Source organism: Pteropus medius, unplaced genomic scaffold (genome assembly GCF_902729225.1).
Source record: "Pteropus medius unplaced genomic scaffold, Ma_sr-lr_union100, whole genome shotgun sequence".
In the NCBI taxonomy this organism is placed as follows: Eukaryota; Metazoa; Chordata; class Mammalia; order Chiroptera; family Pteropodidae; genus Pteropus; species Pteropus medius.
Window position 1 is genome coordinate 22,796,981 of NW_024349801.1, and position 17,292 is coordinate 22,814,272.

Below are 17,292 nucleotides of genomic sequence, written 5' to 3' on the forward strand. Positions count from 1 at the left end.
GAATGTACTTTGTTCTGATTTTAACTCTAGTTATATTCTTGGAAGTATATTAGAAATGTAATTGTTAAATGGTTTGTTTTTAAATGTTAGAAGATTATTACTTTTTCTAGATTAGTTTTCACATACATAGCTGAAGACATAGTTATTTTCCCCTTGCCAATTTTAAACACTTTGTTAAAAAAATTTACTTTATTAAATATTTTGAAACCCAATGTGAGCCTAATATTATGTATTGTTAGGAAAGGATTCTCAGTATTATTCTGAATTTAGGAATAGAGTGAAAAAAAGAAGGCTGTGAATTTGATTTTGCAAACTTCCATGTGTGTTCATGACTGGGTTCACTTACAGGATTGGGTCTCAATGAAAGGCTCTGACATTCTCACAAATGTCTATATAAACATGAGGGTCTTGTACATTTGACATCCAGCTAACATTTGGCAGGACCTGGCAATATCACAAAATCTGTTATTTCAACTAACTGCTAATGAATCCAAAATGTTTTTTTTGGCAAACAAAGCCATAAGCCTCTTTTTAGGACATGGGCTGTTTTGCATCCTTGATCCAAGCCTGAATTATGACCTCTACAAATGGACGTCAGTTTCATTTTTTTTTATCCTTGAACAGTAGAAGAATCCTCTTTAACTGAATGAAGTCATAGCAGGTAAGTGGGTGTGATTTCCTGCTAGCTCAACCCTCTGCTTTCATTTTTATCCATTGTTCTTTTTGTTCCACGTAAATTAATATTCGTTGTTATTTTTGATCCCTGTTACTATTCCCATTTCATAAATAAATGCATTAGTCTCTCTCTGCTCCCTTCTGCCCCTTAAGTGTTGGTTACATCGTCAGCTAGAAGGCATTATACTCAGTTTTTCCAGCATCCTTAGCTCATGTTCAAAGTTAAGTAACACTGAGGTAGAGACATTTAGCAGAAAGCAGCCCTTCCATTGAGCAGACTCTAGGTAACTTCCATACTCCACCTGATGTGTTTGAAGCTGTGCTGGGAATTGCAATCATCAGAAGAGGTTTGTTTCCTTTTTAACATAAAATTCTCTCTGGGGGAGAATTAAATCAAACCTGAATGATTCAGCTTTTACTTCTGGAAATGAAGACATTTGAAAACATCTTGATGATAATTACATCTCCCATTGAGCTCACCAGCTATTGAAGGAAAGAGGTCACAGGCTTGTGTTGTTGTGTCTGCATGATGAGCTCTGCTCTGGGTGGCCCCCAAATCTCTGCTAGGTAGTAGGCTAGATCTGTCAGGAAAGATTAATGAGCCCTTGATATATCAATTTCAAAGGTCGGACAAACTGGATTGGGTTTGTGTGTATGTATTTTTGTTGCTACATGAGATCACCATGATGTATTGTTCAGCCTTTCTGTCTTCGGTCACACCAAGATTATACTCCTTCAGCGTGTTCACTGTACCTCTCTCTAGGGCAGTCCTGTGATCCAACTCCAATCATCCCAAGTAGAGTCGCAAGCTCCCCTGAGGCCCATTGCTTCCTACACGATTGTAGATTGACCATAGCAGGCTCTCTTGTGGGCCATTCATGGTAAGCTTTGAGCCCAGCAGTCAGTCTGCTTCAGAACCAGCTCCCTGGAAATAAATGGCTCCTGATCATGCCCATCCAGTCCGTGTCCACCCACACTGGTCTCATGTCCACCTGAGAAGACTTGGAAGCCAGGGACACCATTTCCAAAGGCTGATGCTCTCCATCTCACATTTTTTTCTCAGGGTCTGTGATTCTCGGTTCAGAGAATTTTGACCTCTCCTTGTCTCGTAAAGAAAATTCACTGAGAGGTCCTGAGTTCCTGAGGTCCTCAGGAGTGCCTGGTCTGGAATCCTGACTCTGCAGGAAATCTGAGGTCTGAAAGCTGTGCTCGAGTCTTAGTTCCCTTTCTAAGTTATTTGGTCACAGCAACTGCATGATGTCTCTAAGTCTCGTTTTCCTCATCAGTATTTTGGAATTAATAATAACACCTTCCCTATATCCTCACAAGATCAGTATTGTACATATGTATGCTGCCTCTCCTGTGTCATATAAGACTTCTGAAAGCAAGAGTCTGCTTCGTCCTCATAGCTCCATTGCCCAGTTTGGTGCCTGGCACACAGTAGGCACTTAATATGTATTGAATGAATCAATGACTAAGATTGGAGGAAGTAAAAATACGAGTGAAAATAGGAAAAACCATCTTCTCTCTCTTTGTCTTTGTTCTCAACAAATATTTTGTAAGCACTTACCTTATGCCACCTGCATGAAGCACTAGGGACAAAGATAAATGAAGCCAGGTTCCTAGCTTATAGGAACTTTAAAACAGGGGGAGACAAAGCAGTTCTCTCCCAGATGTATCTTTGGTAGAGACATGGTTAGACTGCAGGCTTCAGAAGGAAGTGGCAGGGTGCAGATGTCCTCACTTCCCACAGTCCTAGGAGACAGGGACAAGATATGGTTCTGTAGTAAATTCACCTTGATAGCTACAAGACCCCGTGTCTAGTTCTTTACGAATCACCAAAATCAGAAACACCATTCTAGCATATCTCCCCCACAAAATACTGCAAAGTGGTGATTTTTCAGTGGTGAGTTCATTTTTAGAGTTAGATTCCTACATTTAAATGAAACTTACCCTGAAATCTAACATACATAATATAGGTAGAACTGCCTGAGTTAAAGCAGAGCTAGACAGCCCGAGGTCTCTCTACTCATTCCTTCCATGACAATTTTTATTGAAATTACAACTGAAAGGTGCTTTATTTATTTATTTATTTATTTTTCCCTCTTTAATTCTCTTCCACCCCCATCCCCACCCCCTTCCACCCCTGACCTATGGATGTTGCTGTTTCCCCTTAAGAACTGGATCACTGAAGGTGGGGCGTCTTCCCCATCACGCATTCGCAGCGCGCACGTGGGGCCTGGCTCACCTGGGGCACAAACCCAGGACCTCCTGCGTGTAAAGCAGATGTGCTAACCACTACACTATACAGTCACCCTGAAAGGTGCTTTAGAATCTTACCGATTCTACCAATGTAAGACAAATGTAATTTATAAAGTTAATTTTAAATGTTGACACAAACTCTAAGCTCATGGTTCTTAAATAAAGGCATTATAAACACATGTCAAATAAGGACAATATAAACATTTTCATAGTATTAACACATGACAGAAACTGACTAGATGCTCGCCAACCCTGTTTTTTACTCCTGGGCCCACAAAAAGACTACATCGGCTAACTTCCTCTGAAATTAGGTTGGGGCCATTGAGATGTCAGAAGTACTAGATACCATTTCTAGGTATAGCCGAAAAAAATAATAATATCTATATAGATGTATATAGATATACATATATACATGTGCACATACACAATCATCCATACACACAAGAAATAATCTTTATTACATTAAGCCACTGATATTTTGGGATTATTTGTTATATATTTATTATATTTATAAATATGTATTATGTTTATATATGTATGTATGGGTATATATTTATAAATATATATGTATAGTATATTTGTCTAGGCTGTATAGAGTCTTACATAAATTTATAAATATATGTATAATTACATTAGTCAGGGTAATTTTTATGTGTATATATATATATTTGTATTAGGGTAATTTATATATATCCACTTTTTTCTCACTACAAAGAATTCACATCAACCTTAGCTGCACATTAGAATGAGTCAGGGAGTTTGTAAAAATCACAATGTCCAGGCTCTACCCCAGACCCATTCATTCAGAATCTCTGGAGTTGAGGTCCAGCCATTATTAGTTTTAAAAGCTCTCCAGGTGATTCCAATTTACAGCCAAGTCTGAGAACCACTGCTCCAAATCTTCAGGCCCACTGTGAAAGGCAACTTGGGAAAATTCACCAGGTAATTCTGATATGCATCCCATCCACTGTTAACAGCTGGTCTACAGGTTGTTGGGTTATCACATAATAACATCAACCTTGACATTTTCTGACTCTTCAAACAATATCTTTTCACTGGAACCTACAGTGTGGCATCAGTAGGAAACAATCAAGCAGCAGAGGGGTGTGGATGTCGCCAGGTGGTTGCCAGTCTCATTAACCTACCCCATGACTGTCATTCACAGTAGCCTTGGGGCAAGACTGCGGTTTTTGCCCCCACACTGGGTAGTTCTCAGGGAGTCGACATCTCCAATGTGAAATCTATTCATAACCAAATGTTGGCGAAAAACCCTAAAAACATCTAAATCAGAAATAGGGCCCAGTTAACCCGTTTCCTCATTCCACCTTTACAAGGTAAATTAGTTCTTTTGAAGCAGACAGTTCTCTGGAGTGAAAATGGACATTTTCTTTTTAAGAAACAATCAATTTCTGTTAAGAGTATACAAGTTACATGGTGGGATATGGGGTCAGGCTACCATCCAGCCCGCTGACCTGACTCCAAGCTCACACCACTCAATCTTAAAATGTAGAAATGAAGACATGGTACCATTTACCAAGAATGAGTGATGCACTCTGCTACCTAAAAATTAAATCTCTAATATGACTTCCAAAAAGTTTTCTGGTTCAGAAAACCGCAAAAGAAAAACTGAAGACGAAACAAGAACTACAAAAAAGTGGGATATTGTTGCCAGTATGAGAGTTAGAAAGAGGAACTTTAAAGTGTATTTTGAATAATAATGCTCATATTTCCATGTATTTCATGTGTGAAGGACTATCTGATTATAGATGATGAAAAAGATGTGAAATAAAAAATCATTACAAATAAGTTTGAATGTTATGTCACATTCAATGCATGTAATTAATTTTCTATGTGGAATCTGAAGAAAGATTCGTTTTAGTTCAGAAAAAAAAAAAACATTTTTTCCTTGTCTCTACTAAGTAAATGTTAAATAATATTTAAACACTATCTAGTTGAAGGCACCAAATCAGCCTGCCTGGAACAGCCACATGTCCATTTAGCCTGCCTTGAGATCTCCTAGAATAGTCCTTCTCAGACTTTGATGGACTCACATATCAGCTGTGGGTCTTCTTAAAATTATGAGTTTGAAAGTTTGGTGTGGGGCCTGAGATTCTGTGTTTCTAACAAACATCCACGTGATGTCCAAACTGTTCCAATAAAACTTTATTTATAAAAACAGGTAGCTAGCCCATAGTTTGGGTGCACTTGAGAAGAGAGCGTCACTTGCCTTGCCCTTAGTGTAGCCTGCAGACCACACTTCCAGGAGTGACGTCCTGGTGGACTGCCCCCTTGTTGTTCCTGGTCTGTGACTGATTCACGTGCACTTCACTTTCTAATCCCTCAGTTATGCCTCCCAGCTTTCCTCCACTCCACACCCCTAGTTCTCATCTCACACAAAATATGTTCAAAAGGCCAAATTTTCAAGTGGGTAATGGAATGTGTACTAATTATACATGTTTCTGAAAGTTTGGCTCTCCCTAAATGAAATTCCTATATCAGTGAAATAATTTTTTAAATGCTTTACTACAGTCGTAGATATTACATTTCTGGATGGTGCATATGTACGTGCAAGTGTGTGTGTCCAACCATTTAAATATTTTCTTGAATAGGGCTATGGAAAAAAAAGTTTGCCTCCTACTGGTTGGGAATTTATTCTCTATCTACTATCATCCAAGTACTCTGGCATAACTTTCCTTTTCTTACAGAGCTTTTGTCAGAAGAGTTAGGAAATATACTTACGTGTAAAAAGCATGTCAAATACTATGAGACTTGAACTTCAACTGCCTCTCCAATAATGGAAGACAGAGTTTGATTTTTATTAAGTAAGCTAAACTAACTTCAGATAATCCATTGTTCCTTCATTGTTCTTATTCTTAAATATGTGTCCTCTTCTTAAAAACACATTGACACAATTCCCAAAGTCTCAACATACCAATCCGATGAGACAGTTGATCCTCATCAACTTAATATTTATCCTGGGCAGAAGTGCTTAGCAATATCTTCCAACTTAGAGATTTCATCATGCATCTCGTGTCTGTAGCTCATTTACAAAAATATGAAACAAGATCACCTCTAGCATGGTTTCCTCATGATCTGTTTCCAAATACCTCAATAATCAGCCCCCTCCTTTCTTCATCTGGCATCTGCTCTGTTGGTTACAACCCACAAAAGGACTTTTATCCAAATAGATACACCCATTTACTCACCGAGTCACAAGTTTACACACACACAGAAAAAACTTTAAAGGGTGGAGTGGTGGGAAGCTGAGGCAACTAGACCAGCAGGGGAGGGTCGTAGGTAGAAGAAAATAAAGGGAGGTATGTGATGGGATGGGTGGGTGATGGGTGGCCTAAGACAGGAGATCATCAAAGAGGTGGCGCAGGAAGTTAGTTTTGCTTATGTTCTAAATCAAGATAGTTTTTGCCTCTTAGTAAATATTTATTGAGACTTTCTATGTAGGCTTTATGGCAAATGCAGAAGAGGTCTACAACATCAAACCATTACTCAAGGGATTTACCATCTAGTGAAAAGATTAACACACATGAAGCCACTGCACAGGAGTACATGTACACACACACACACACACACACACACACACACACCACATTCCAGAGAATATTTGGTTTCTGCAATGTCCCAAGCACTTCAGAAATATTTATAATCATTCTGCAAAGTTATGTACTATTAAACCCTTCTTATTAATGGAGAATATGAGGCCCAGGAAGGGTAAGTAACCATCCCAACATCACACAGCTAACAAGTGGCTGAGATGGGATTCTGTCCTAAATTGATCTAACTCTGTTTTGGTCAAGAAAAATCTCAGTGGTTTAACCTAATAAAAGTGTATTTCTTGCCTGAAGTCTGCAGATATTCCTGGCTGGCTCTCCTGGAAAGTTACTGTCCAGGTGGAGACTAGGGAATCTAGGCACCTCTGCTGTTTCCAATGTCTGGCACCCAAAATCGTCAATAAAGAAGAAGAGTGACCATGGCAAATGAGATACTTTAACAGCCCCCGCCCAAAAGCATTGTAAATCACTTTTCTTTTTATTGCCCATAATTAGTTTCATAGCCCCAGTAAGATGCAAAGGGGTTGGGAAATGGAATGGCTGGGTAGCTGTGTCCCAGGAACAACCCGACCTAATGAAAAGAGAGCAAACATCTTTGGCCATCTCTGTTACAAACTCCAAAGCCACTAAACATCACACTTCTGAACCATACGAGGAAGAGCTAAATTATGTAGTGTTGAATTACAAGTTCCTGAAAGAAGTTCAAAGGAGTGGGAGATCATAAGTTTGGAGCAGAAAGAAGGGAACCTGAGAAGGGTACTGAAATGTAGGTATGAGGAAGACATTTCTGGCTGAGAAGTACCAGAGTGAATGTGCCAAGTTGAGAAAACAAGGATGCACTCACAGTTATGCTACGAGTTTTTACACATATTTATGATGTGTATCACATGCACTGATATCTAGCACAGGCTAAGCTCCCAGGGGAGGGCAGTTCTCTGAAGAAATAGGGCTTATAAGTGCTTTTCGGCTGATGCAGACTGTAGCCTTCCTAGGGACCTCTCAAATTGCACATTCACAGAGGCCAGGGACCATGTTTTGCATGTCGTATTTTGCTAATCAGCACCCAGAACGTGATGATTGCTCAGAAATGATGAATTGTAAATGTTCTATGGACAAGGGTGGGCTTTTGAAAACAAGAGTGAAGAGGTGAATAACCCAAGGTCTTCTAGTTTCATTGTCAACTGTAGGATTTTCATTACCTAAAAAGAGTTGTAAATTCCTTGACTATTGTAACATATATCTTTTCCACAAAAGCAGTCCTAAAATTTGGTAAGGGAGTATACAGTGGAGGTGGTGAAAGATCATTTCCATCAGAGGTGTTGGTGAAAGCTTCTTGGAGATGTGGTAGCCAAGCTGGGCTTTTATAGGGAGAGGATATCCTGAGTAAGGGCACCGAAGTGGGCAAGAACAGAGTGGGCAATATAGTGCCAGTTGGCAGGTATGATGTATAAAGGGAGGAGTAGGGTTGTGAGGTTGTGGTCACGGAGGAGCTAGAGTGCCTGCCTAGACTTGTTTGGCATACAGTGAGGGTATTAGAAGTATTATCCAGCAGGAGTGTACAGGATTGTCTGAGATGCCAAGAGACTGAGGTAGTGGAATAAATCAAGAAGGGTCTGACTTGCCCTTCTTTCTTGCTCATTTACAATCACTTGGCCAATGCCCACTTATCTCACTGGGCATTTAGCCATGAGGTCAGAGACTGTTTGTGTGTCAATCATTTGTTGAAATAATGAAATCCTGCATGAGTCCAGGCAGGAAGCCTCAGCAAGGTGGTGGTTTGGGGAGTGGGAGGGTGAGAATAGATTCAAGAGCCACAAGTGAGATGAGAGATCCTTTTCTCTGCTATTTTGTTCTGTTGAGTGACCTAGGGAAAGTCACTTCTCTCGACTCCATTTTTCCACATTTTATGTGGTCGCCTAGTATGAAAACTGAGGAGATAGAATTATAGGAGCGGTTATGAAATATTAAAGTAAAACGGCTTGTATGAGATCTTATTAAAAGAAAAGAAAGGTGAAACAGGTGTGACTAGGGCTCAAAGTTTCTGAGATGAGTTGACATCTGAAGGCAGTGGGTGCCTTAGTGGCTGTGAAATGCAGGACCCTGAGGGAAGACGGGAGAAATGAAAACAAACAACTGAGTTCATCCTGTGAAATTAGTGATGGTAGAACATGGTTTTGCCCTGGTGGCTGGAAAAGAATAGTAACATATAAGAAGGAAAACTCTTTTAAGTTTGTAAAAGGCCACCAGGACAAATGGAAGTCATCTAGCACAGCAGAAGGAGGCAGCAGTATGGGTGATGAATCTGAATAGGCAGGTGAGACTTTCTGTGCTTCAGTTGGCACATTTGTGAAAAAAAGATGATGCAGTTCTGCCTAGAAGCTGCCCTTGATGACCTGTTATGTCCACCTGCTCCCCTATTTCCCTCCTCTGAGCCTACCCTCTGTGTTTCCAACAATCAGATTCCATGAGAATCTATGCCTGGGATGACCGAGCCCATGCCACTCTTCATTCTTCTGGTTTCTTTAGGGACACAGAAAGGTTCCTGGCAAGAATATGAAACCCAAGGTTTGCAGCTACTGTGGCACCTCCACCCCAACATGACTTAGGAGATGTGAATCCCCTTTTGAGAGAATTGGCACAGGACCTTATGCTCCAAGTTTCAAAAAGTCCTACAGCTAAATCCTAGGCTGAAGTCTTGTACATTTGGAAAGTACTTTTCATCTTGCAAAATGCTGTCACATGGGCATGTTATCCTCAAGACTGAGGATGATAAACAACATGATGAGCCCAGGGGCTGGCTGCTATGTGTTCCAAGGGAGGAGAGGCCTTCCTGACCACGAGAGGTGCCCCACACCCTCTCTCCTCCCTTTCTCACAGCCCTCAGACCCCCAGGGAGTGCTGGAGTAGATGAGCTAGTGCTCAAGGTTCTCGAGTCTGGGCAAGCCCCAGGTCACCTCCTCTCCCTTCCAACCACAGCCAGCTAAGAGTAAAGATGCTCCAAGCTTGGATCCGCGGATAGAACCAGAGTCTCAGGAGAGGGGCCGAGCAAACTGGGTCAGACTTTTGTGCTGGGATGGTAGATTCCTTGGAATGACTGGGTATGTGTCAGCTACTAAATGATCCCAGTCTTTTTTCCCAGCTCCGAAGCCGCCGCCCTCCCCATAGGGAGCATCAGCTGCCAAGGAGCACTCTTTGCCCTCTGGCTGCTGTGGCACGTGTGCTTAATAATAATGAGCATCATTTATGGAGCCCTTAAAATGTGCCAGGCAATGTGCTAACCACTTTACAAATGTCACCAATTCGCCAGCTTGGAATATTAAATGAGCTCACATTCTCTCAAACATGAGCATTTAATGCCTCTGCATCATGTTATGTCTATGTAAGAGCTCTGAGGCCCCAGGAAGCCTTCTCCTTTCCAAAGGGTCAGTCTAGATTAGTACTACCTAAAGGCATGAAACTCAAAACCTTGCCTAGTGTGCCAAGGAGCCTCATTCTTTTTGAGTGTGGTTGCCACTGCCAGCAGTCACTTTTGGGATTCCACAAAGCCTCCCAGGAGACATTGCCTTAATGAAATCTATGACCTGGTGTCTGAGGTTGCTCCTGTCCATTCCAGGAGCCAGACCATTTCAAACAGGCATTTTCGGCAATAAGAACAAGTCCAAAAGCACCGTGGATGTCAGACATGCACCTGCTATGCTCCACTTCATCTGTCCATGTCACCTCAATGCAAAGACCCTCAGACACCAAACACCAGGTTCCAGAGAACGGCTCTGCTCTTTATACACAGTGCACTGAGTTCACACAGAGTTATTTTTCTCAGCTCAACTACCCACTGTACTTTCTATTCCTATAAATGGTCAAGAAGGGACTACCTCTCTCTATATAACATCAATCCTATTTCCTGTTTCAGTATGACCAAATATGTTTTTCAGGTAATCACCCAACTTATTTGTGAGTTATCTTTTAAAATTCTCACAAACCTGTGCATTAGCTTCTTTTCACAATTGAGGAAATGAGTAAATAATGTTAAAGGAATTGCTCAGGGTCACAGAGCCAATTAATGGTAGAAATGACATTTAAACCCACACCATGATTCACAATACAGCACAGTCTTTTTTCACTAAAGTGGTCAGGATGGTTGAGATGTCCATCTCTTGGGATGGCCACCCAAATCAAAGTGAAGGGAAGAGGCTCCTTAAATTGATAAAAGTGGAGCCTCTGGACCCAGGGAAAATAGGAAAATCATGTGGAGGCATCGAAACTGAAAGCCCTTATCTAAAGTCCACTGGAGAAGATGGACACCCAAGTAGTTTGCGAGTAGTAAGGACATGTCATGCCATATGCCGATATGGTGATTTAACACACGTGTTGACTTTGGACTATGGACTGGCCTGGCACTCTTAGTAGGCCAATAGCCTCTGTTAAGACCCAGAAGGGTAAATGTGAGAATCTAAAGGCATGTGTGCCAGCTATGAGCCTCTGTCCATTCCTAAGCTAGTTTTTGGCTTCAAACTTAGCACTAGCCTCCTTGCTCATAATCATCTCTGCACTGGGCCTGAATTATTTTTTGGTCAGAAACTCGTGGGGAAAAAGGCTTTATCTGGTCACTTAAAAGTCATTTGGATATATAAATTTGACTTTTCAAGTACCATTCTGGATCATCTTTTTCTATTCCAATAAAGGCCCACCACAGTGAAACTTCATCTGCTCCAAACAAGAAGTTCAGATGGAAAATATTTAAACAGAAGTTATATTTGAGTCCTAGGCAAGTTCCAAGTGGTTGATGGAGAAATCAGAGAGCAGAGGCTATGGGAACAGAGAAGAGAAGGAGCAGGTGGCTCTGAAAGAGACCCATATTCCGGGGTGAGGGAAGAGGAATGTTAACAGGAAGTAAGTGGTGAACCACCAAGCCAAAGCAAATACAGGATCCAAAGCTGCCCATATGGTCTATCCATAAGAAACGTTGCCGAGAAAGAACACAGCAGGGAGAAGAAGAGTGGAAGAGCCACAGCACCTTGCTTAGCAGCCAACAACAGGGGGAGGTAGAACTAGCAATGCATTGTGGGATCTACTTCTTGAGTAACTCAGATGGGGTGTGTCTGCCCCTTAGATCTGGGTACAAAAGGCTTGAATTCTATCCCCATCCCTACACTTACCTAGATTAAAATCAAATGCTCTCCTCTGGATTTCTATAAACTCCTGAGGGCTTATATTATTGCTGTCTCCTCTGCCACTTAAGCTTCTACCTTCCAGTATATTGCGTTTGTTGTGTACCATATTGACCCAGATATCAAACATAATGACCTTTCTTGAATGTCTACACATCTCTGCCCTACTACCTTCAAAGTAAACTTCAAAAGATTTTGGTGATATAAAACAATCGATATAGACCTCAATGTTTTATTCTTATTATATCTACTTCTTTTGAACTTTTTCAAGGTGTGAACACTTTGCTACTACATGTGCCTACTTTTCCAAGGGGACTCAGCTAAGAAATAACAGGACTGGGATTTGAGCCCAGGCAGTCAGACTCCAGACCTTTACTCACCACTGGTACCTATCCAGATTCCTTATCTAGAGCCCAAACATCACTAGGGAGAGTGAAGAACAGCTACAGGGGTAACTGGATCATCTGTGTGAGAAGCAGAAGATTGAGGAAGTGGAGAAGGGGATAAGAGAGCTTGATGAATTGTTAAATGGTCAATAGAATCTGGGCTTTAAGAGAGAATGATCTATTTCATGAAGAGGCTTATTTTCTCCTAGAATCACAGACTCTAGACCTAAACCACAGCAATGCTCAGAAAAGAAATGCAACTCTAGTGGACAAGGAAGGTGACCTCAGCCTGAACCTGGAGAAACAGGGTATAAGAACTCAGATGAGGACTCAGGCTTCTTGAAGAACTGGGCAGGAGGCTCTGTCACTGCTCCCTGCTGCAGATACAAGAAGAGTATTGGCTACTTGCCACTCATCATGAGAATAATGGGACATAGGTAGAAAAAGCAGAAAAAGAAAAGCCTACCTCAGGAGTCTGAAGATCTCCAGGTGTCCTTTGCTATCTCTTGATCTACAACTTCTCATTTTTTCCCAATTGTATAAATGTTATATCTTTTTTAAATTTTACTGTGCAAAATTAGAAAAATGAAGAAAGTTATAGAGTATAAAATGGCAATCGCTCAGGGATCAACTTAATAATCTATTATATAAGACCCATGCATACATGGAAACTAGTCTTATAATAAAGGTCATATTGTAGCTAAATGGTAGAATGCAAATTTTTTATTAAATGGTGATTGGATCATTGGATGTCCATTTGGCAAAAGAAATTAAATCTTTTCTTTAGAAATATCTGTATCTTTCCTCCTCCTCCTCATCAAAAACCTGGGTAGACTAAAAATCTAAATCTAAGCTATGTAACTGATAGAAAACATATAGGAAAATATCTTCATTTGCTCAAAATAGGAAAAATTTCTTAAATAAGGCACCAAAGACACTAATCAGGAAGGAAAAGATTGACATATTCATCTACTTTATAATTAAGAACCTTTATTCATCAAAAGACAATATAAAGAGGCTAAAAAGAGAAGACTCTGGTTAGAATAAACTTGCAACACATATGACTGACAAAGGACTAGTATCCAGAATTATAAAGAATTTCTATGAATTGATAAGACAAAGATAGCCAAGAGAGAGGAAAACTTATGTTCACACAAAAATTTATACATAATTCATCATAGCATTATTCATAATAGCCCAAAAGTGGAAACAATCCAAATGTCTATCAACAGATGAATGGGTTAATAAAATTGTCTATATCCATATAATGGGGTATCATTTAACCATAAAAAGAAATGAAGTACTGATACATGCTACAATATGGATGAACTGTAAAAACAACATTATGCTAAGTGAAAGAAGCCAGTCACAAAGGACCACATAGTGTATGATTCCTTTTATATGAAATATACAGAATAGGAAAATCTTTAGAGATAGAAGTAGTTGACTACAGCTGGGGGGATATAGAGGAATTAGGAGTGATAATTAAGTGCTGCAGAGTTTCTTTTCAGGATAATGAAAATGTTCTAAAGTTGATTGTGATGATGATCTAAGTGAATATATTAAAAGTCACTGAATTATATACTTTAAATGGGAGGAAAGACATGGCATGTTTAAAGGGGTTTGAGTGAAAGAGTTTATTAAAGGGGTTGTTTACAAAAGTGTGAGCAGGCATGGTTAAAAAAAAAAAAAACCCACAGAAGTGGTAAACCACTGGAGACTAACAATGGGAGACCTTGACCACTGCGAAGACTGAAGCAACAAGAGGAAGAAAGAGTCCTATCAGGCTGTTGTGAGAGCTAGAACCAAAGGAGAAATGTGGCAAAGCTGCTGCCAGACTGTGGGGAGGCAGAGAGGAAGTCAGGGGAATTAATGGTCCAGACATTCTCCTTTCCACCCTCCAAGCTCCTATGTTGCCTCCCATTTGCCAAACCTAACTAAAAGCTGGAGGCAAAGCAATTGGTACTGTGGCTCACAAAGGAACACAGAGCAAGGCAGAGAAAAATGAAGAATGGAACAGGGGTGGGAGGGTAGAAACAAAATAACTGGTACCTCCTGTGACCCAGCAAGTGCACATAAGAGGTTTACACAGCAAACAAGCTCCGTACACCATGTACAATGTCTGTGTACAAGAATCGTGGCACCATTGTTCTCTGCAGTAGATCCAAACTGAAGACTACGCAACGCCTATCCATAGTAGAATGGATAAACTGCTGTGTTCATTCATACAAAGGAATACTGAAGGAATGAAAGGAATTAACTATAGCTGGACAAAATGGCAAGGATAAATTCCAAAATGATAATGGTGAGCAAAAGAAGCAAGAAAAGTATGATTCCACACATATAAAGTTCAAAATTGGGCAAAACTAATTTATATTGCTTAGGAATGAATACATACAGGGATGAAACTACATATAAATGCATAATAACAAAATGATTATCATAAATGTCAGGATAGTGTTTACCTCTAGGGAAGAGAGAGGATTATGAAACATTATTTAAAGGGAGGAGATCTTCGGGCTCTAGCAGTGTTCTACTTCTTGACTTAGCTATGGTTACACAGATGTTTTCTTTATATATTTGACTAAAAATATATTTATCTGTATATTTATAATATACTTAACAATAAAAAATAAAAAAGAAAACATTTTGGTATAATTTTCACGTTTTCTAGGCATATGCATATATATCGAGAGAGAGTATATTTAACATTATTTCTGCATTTGTGACTTTTCTCACTTAATAGTAGAACATAGTTTTCCGAAATCAATAAAAACTCCTTTCCAAGTTACTTTTAAAGCTATATAATATTGCCAAATAGTATAGATTATAAATACCTGATTATTCCCCTTATTGAGAACATCAAGCTTATATCAATACTCTCTCATTTATGGCACTTCTTGCCTCTTCTAACAAGTAATTATTTTAAGAAATTCTAACCCATACTTTCATACCCAGGCTTCATGTGGGTACTGGGAGAAAAATGAAGAACCTTAGTTAAAGGTTCTATGCACTTACTTGTTTCATGTCTCTCTCCCCTATTGGAGCTTCATGAAGGCAGAGATCACATGGGCGCTGCTGACCTCTGTCCTGAGAGAACACAAAACCTGGCACAAAGAAGGTGCTCAATAAATATTTGTCAAAGGAATGAGTGAATGTATGAATGAACAAATGACTTTGTGTTTAGTCTGTCTGTCCTGCTCATCTTTGAAAATGAGTCTATCTCCTCCAGAAAATAGCTTCACAATATAGAGACACCACTAGGTATCCAAGCAGAGGCCTCATGACCATTTGGGAGGGGCAAGGGTATGGACAGGATCCCTTCATCGGTTGTGATTTGGACTAGAGGGAACCTCGGGTCCTTTCCACTCCCCAAATCCTGGGATTCATTAACTGGCCAGAGCCAGGACTCGAGATAGGAAGAGTGGAACCCTGTATCTGAACAGAAAGAATTTGTTTGAAAGTAACCTAAGAGTTATTAGAAGCCATTTTTTTTCTGACTGAAAAAAAAGGAAAAAATATAGAAACTCGTTTCTCTGGTTGCACAGGTAAATGAGCTTCAAGGGAGTGGCAAAAACAAAATATAAACTTCTTAAGTGAAAAAATAAAACATATTACTTTTTAAAATTTGGCAAGACTTAAGAAAAAATGTATCTTTAGTAGTTTGTCTCAAAAAACTAGGCTGCTAGATTATCCGAGGTTTGTACTGTTTCACCCTCTGAATTGAGAAAGGTTTTAAAAACTGTTTTTTCTCTCTTTATCGAACAAGTTATCAAAAGGAACAAGTAACATTTCTTGTTAAAATTCAAAACGGTGAAACATAGTTCTCATATATTACATAATTTTTAAAAAATGACTCCTCTCGGAGGAGACAGAGCTCTGTACAATGGAAGATTGAAAATTGTCCAATATCGAGATGAGTCAGCAAATAACTTCTCCAAGACAGGGACCTAGGAACCCTGCTGAACAGATAGATCTAGTTTAATGGGAAATCAACTCATTTCCTAGCTTGCAGAAACTATTATAATTCAAAGACCCTTAAGGTGATATGTTGATGTTTTTGCCTATTGAAATTTATTGGGAACAAAGCATTACATCTTAGGGCAATATTTACCCACAGAAAAGGCTTTGCTGTCAATGGAATGTAGTTACATCAGGCCTCCTCATCCCACCCAACCTTTCAGTCCTTGCTTTCCCACAGGGTCTGAGCTATTTGGCGTGGCTGCCAACTTTTAATTAGAATTTCTTATATTTGCAGGGAAATCATCAACACCTGGCTTCATACTTATACCTCCCACAATCCCTCACCTCTGCAAAATTAATTTCCCCTTGCTCCAAAGGGAAATGCTTTAGCCAAACATGCTTAATCCTTAGCAGCTTGTTCACTCTTAGACGGGAAGTAGGGAGGGCGAAGAGGAAAAACAAGATGGTGAGTTGTTTCTCTTCAGCTTTGGTCATCCAAATAATTTTGGCATTTTCTGGTACTTTATTTGATTCCCTCTTATTTCTGAGATGATACTGCCCACTAGGTAAATGACCTATACATTCTTAACTCATGGAATTAGGCATAGAGATGGAGTTTTTAAGAGTTTTGAGATCTTAAGGCAATGACACCAGTATAGTAACTCCCTATCTTCCTCCTAACTCTGAATCCTTAGAGTTGTCTCAAATTTTATTCATCTCAAAATAAATTTTCTCATTAAAATGATGTAAGTGGTGGGTGATACGTGGTTTTCTACAGTGAAAATAGTACCGGCTTGAGTTGAAAAGATAATTTTTTTCTCTCTTCTCGAAAGAATTGAGCTAACCAATCACAGACACACTTTTAAATTATTGGTCACCTTTCATCTGTCTGCCCAGCAGCTCTCTCTTTTTTCTGGGAATAATAACGTCCTCTTTTGGGAAACTGGCTCTCCACTTCTTTAACTAAATCAGTCTTGTTGGGGCAGAAAAGCTGGCTCCATCTGTAAGTCTGCCCAAGGTTCTGATACTCTGAGAAGTTGTGGTATTTCTCTATCAAGATGTTTAGTGAAGCATAACATGAATACATTTTTAGCAAGAAAAGCTGCCACCAGTTTTTGTTCCTAGGAGATGCAGAAAGATGCCCCAGGATAGATCATTCTTGATGTTTCCCTATAACTCTTGAATGGTCTCAATTAAGCAACCTTAGCCACGTCCCAGGGATAAGGGTATGTTACACACTCCAGTCTCAGAACGATTGAGATACTTATGGAG

General features: G+C 39.8%; 1 protein-coding gene across 1 annotated transcript in view; it reads right to left on the reverse strand.

The window, feature by feature from the left end:
• DUT (deoxyuridine triphosphatase) overlaps nt 1-17,292 on the reverse strand; it is a 78,740-nt gene that overhangs the window by 6,876 nt on the left and 54,572 nt on the right. Inside the window, exon 8 of the transcript XR_005658508.1 lies at nt 2,246-2,430. The gene's annotated coding sequence lies outside the window, so the exon portion shown is untranslated. The remainder of the gene's footprint in view (nt 1-2,245; nt 2,431-17,292) is intronic.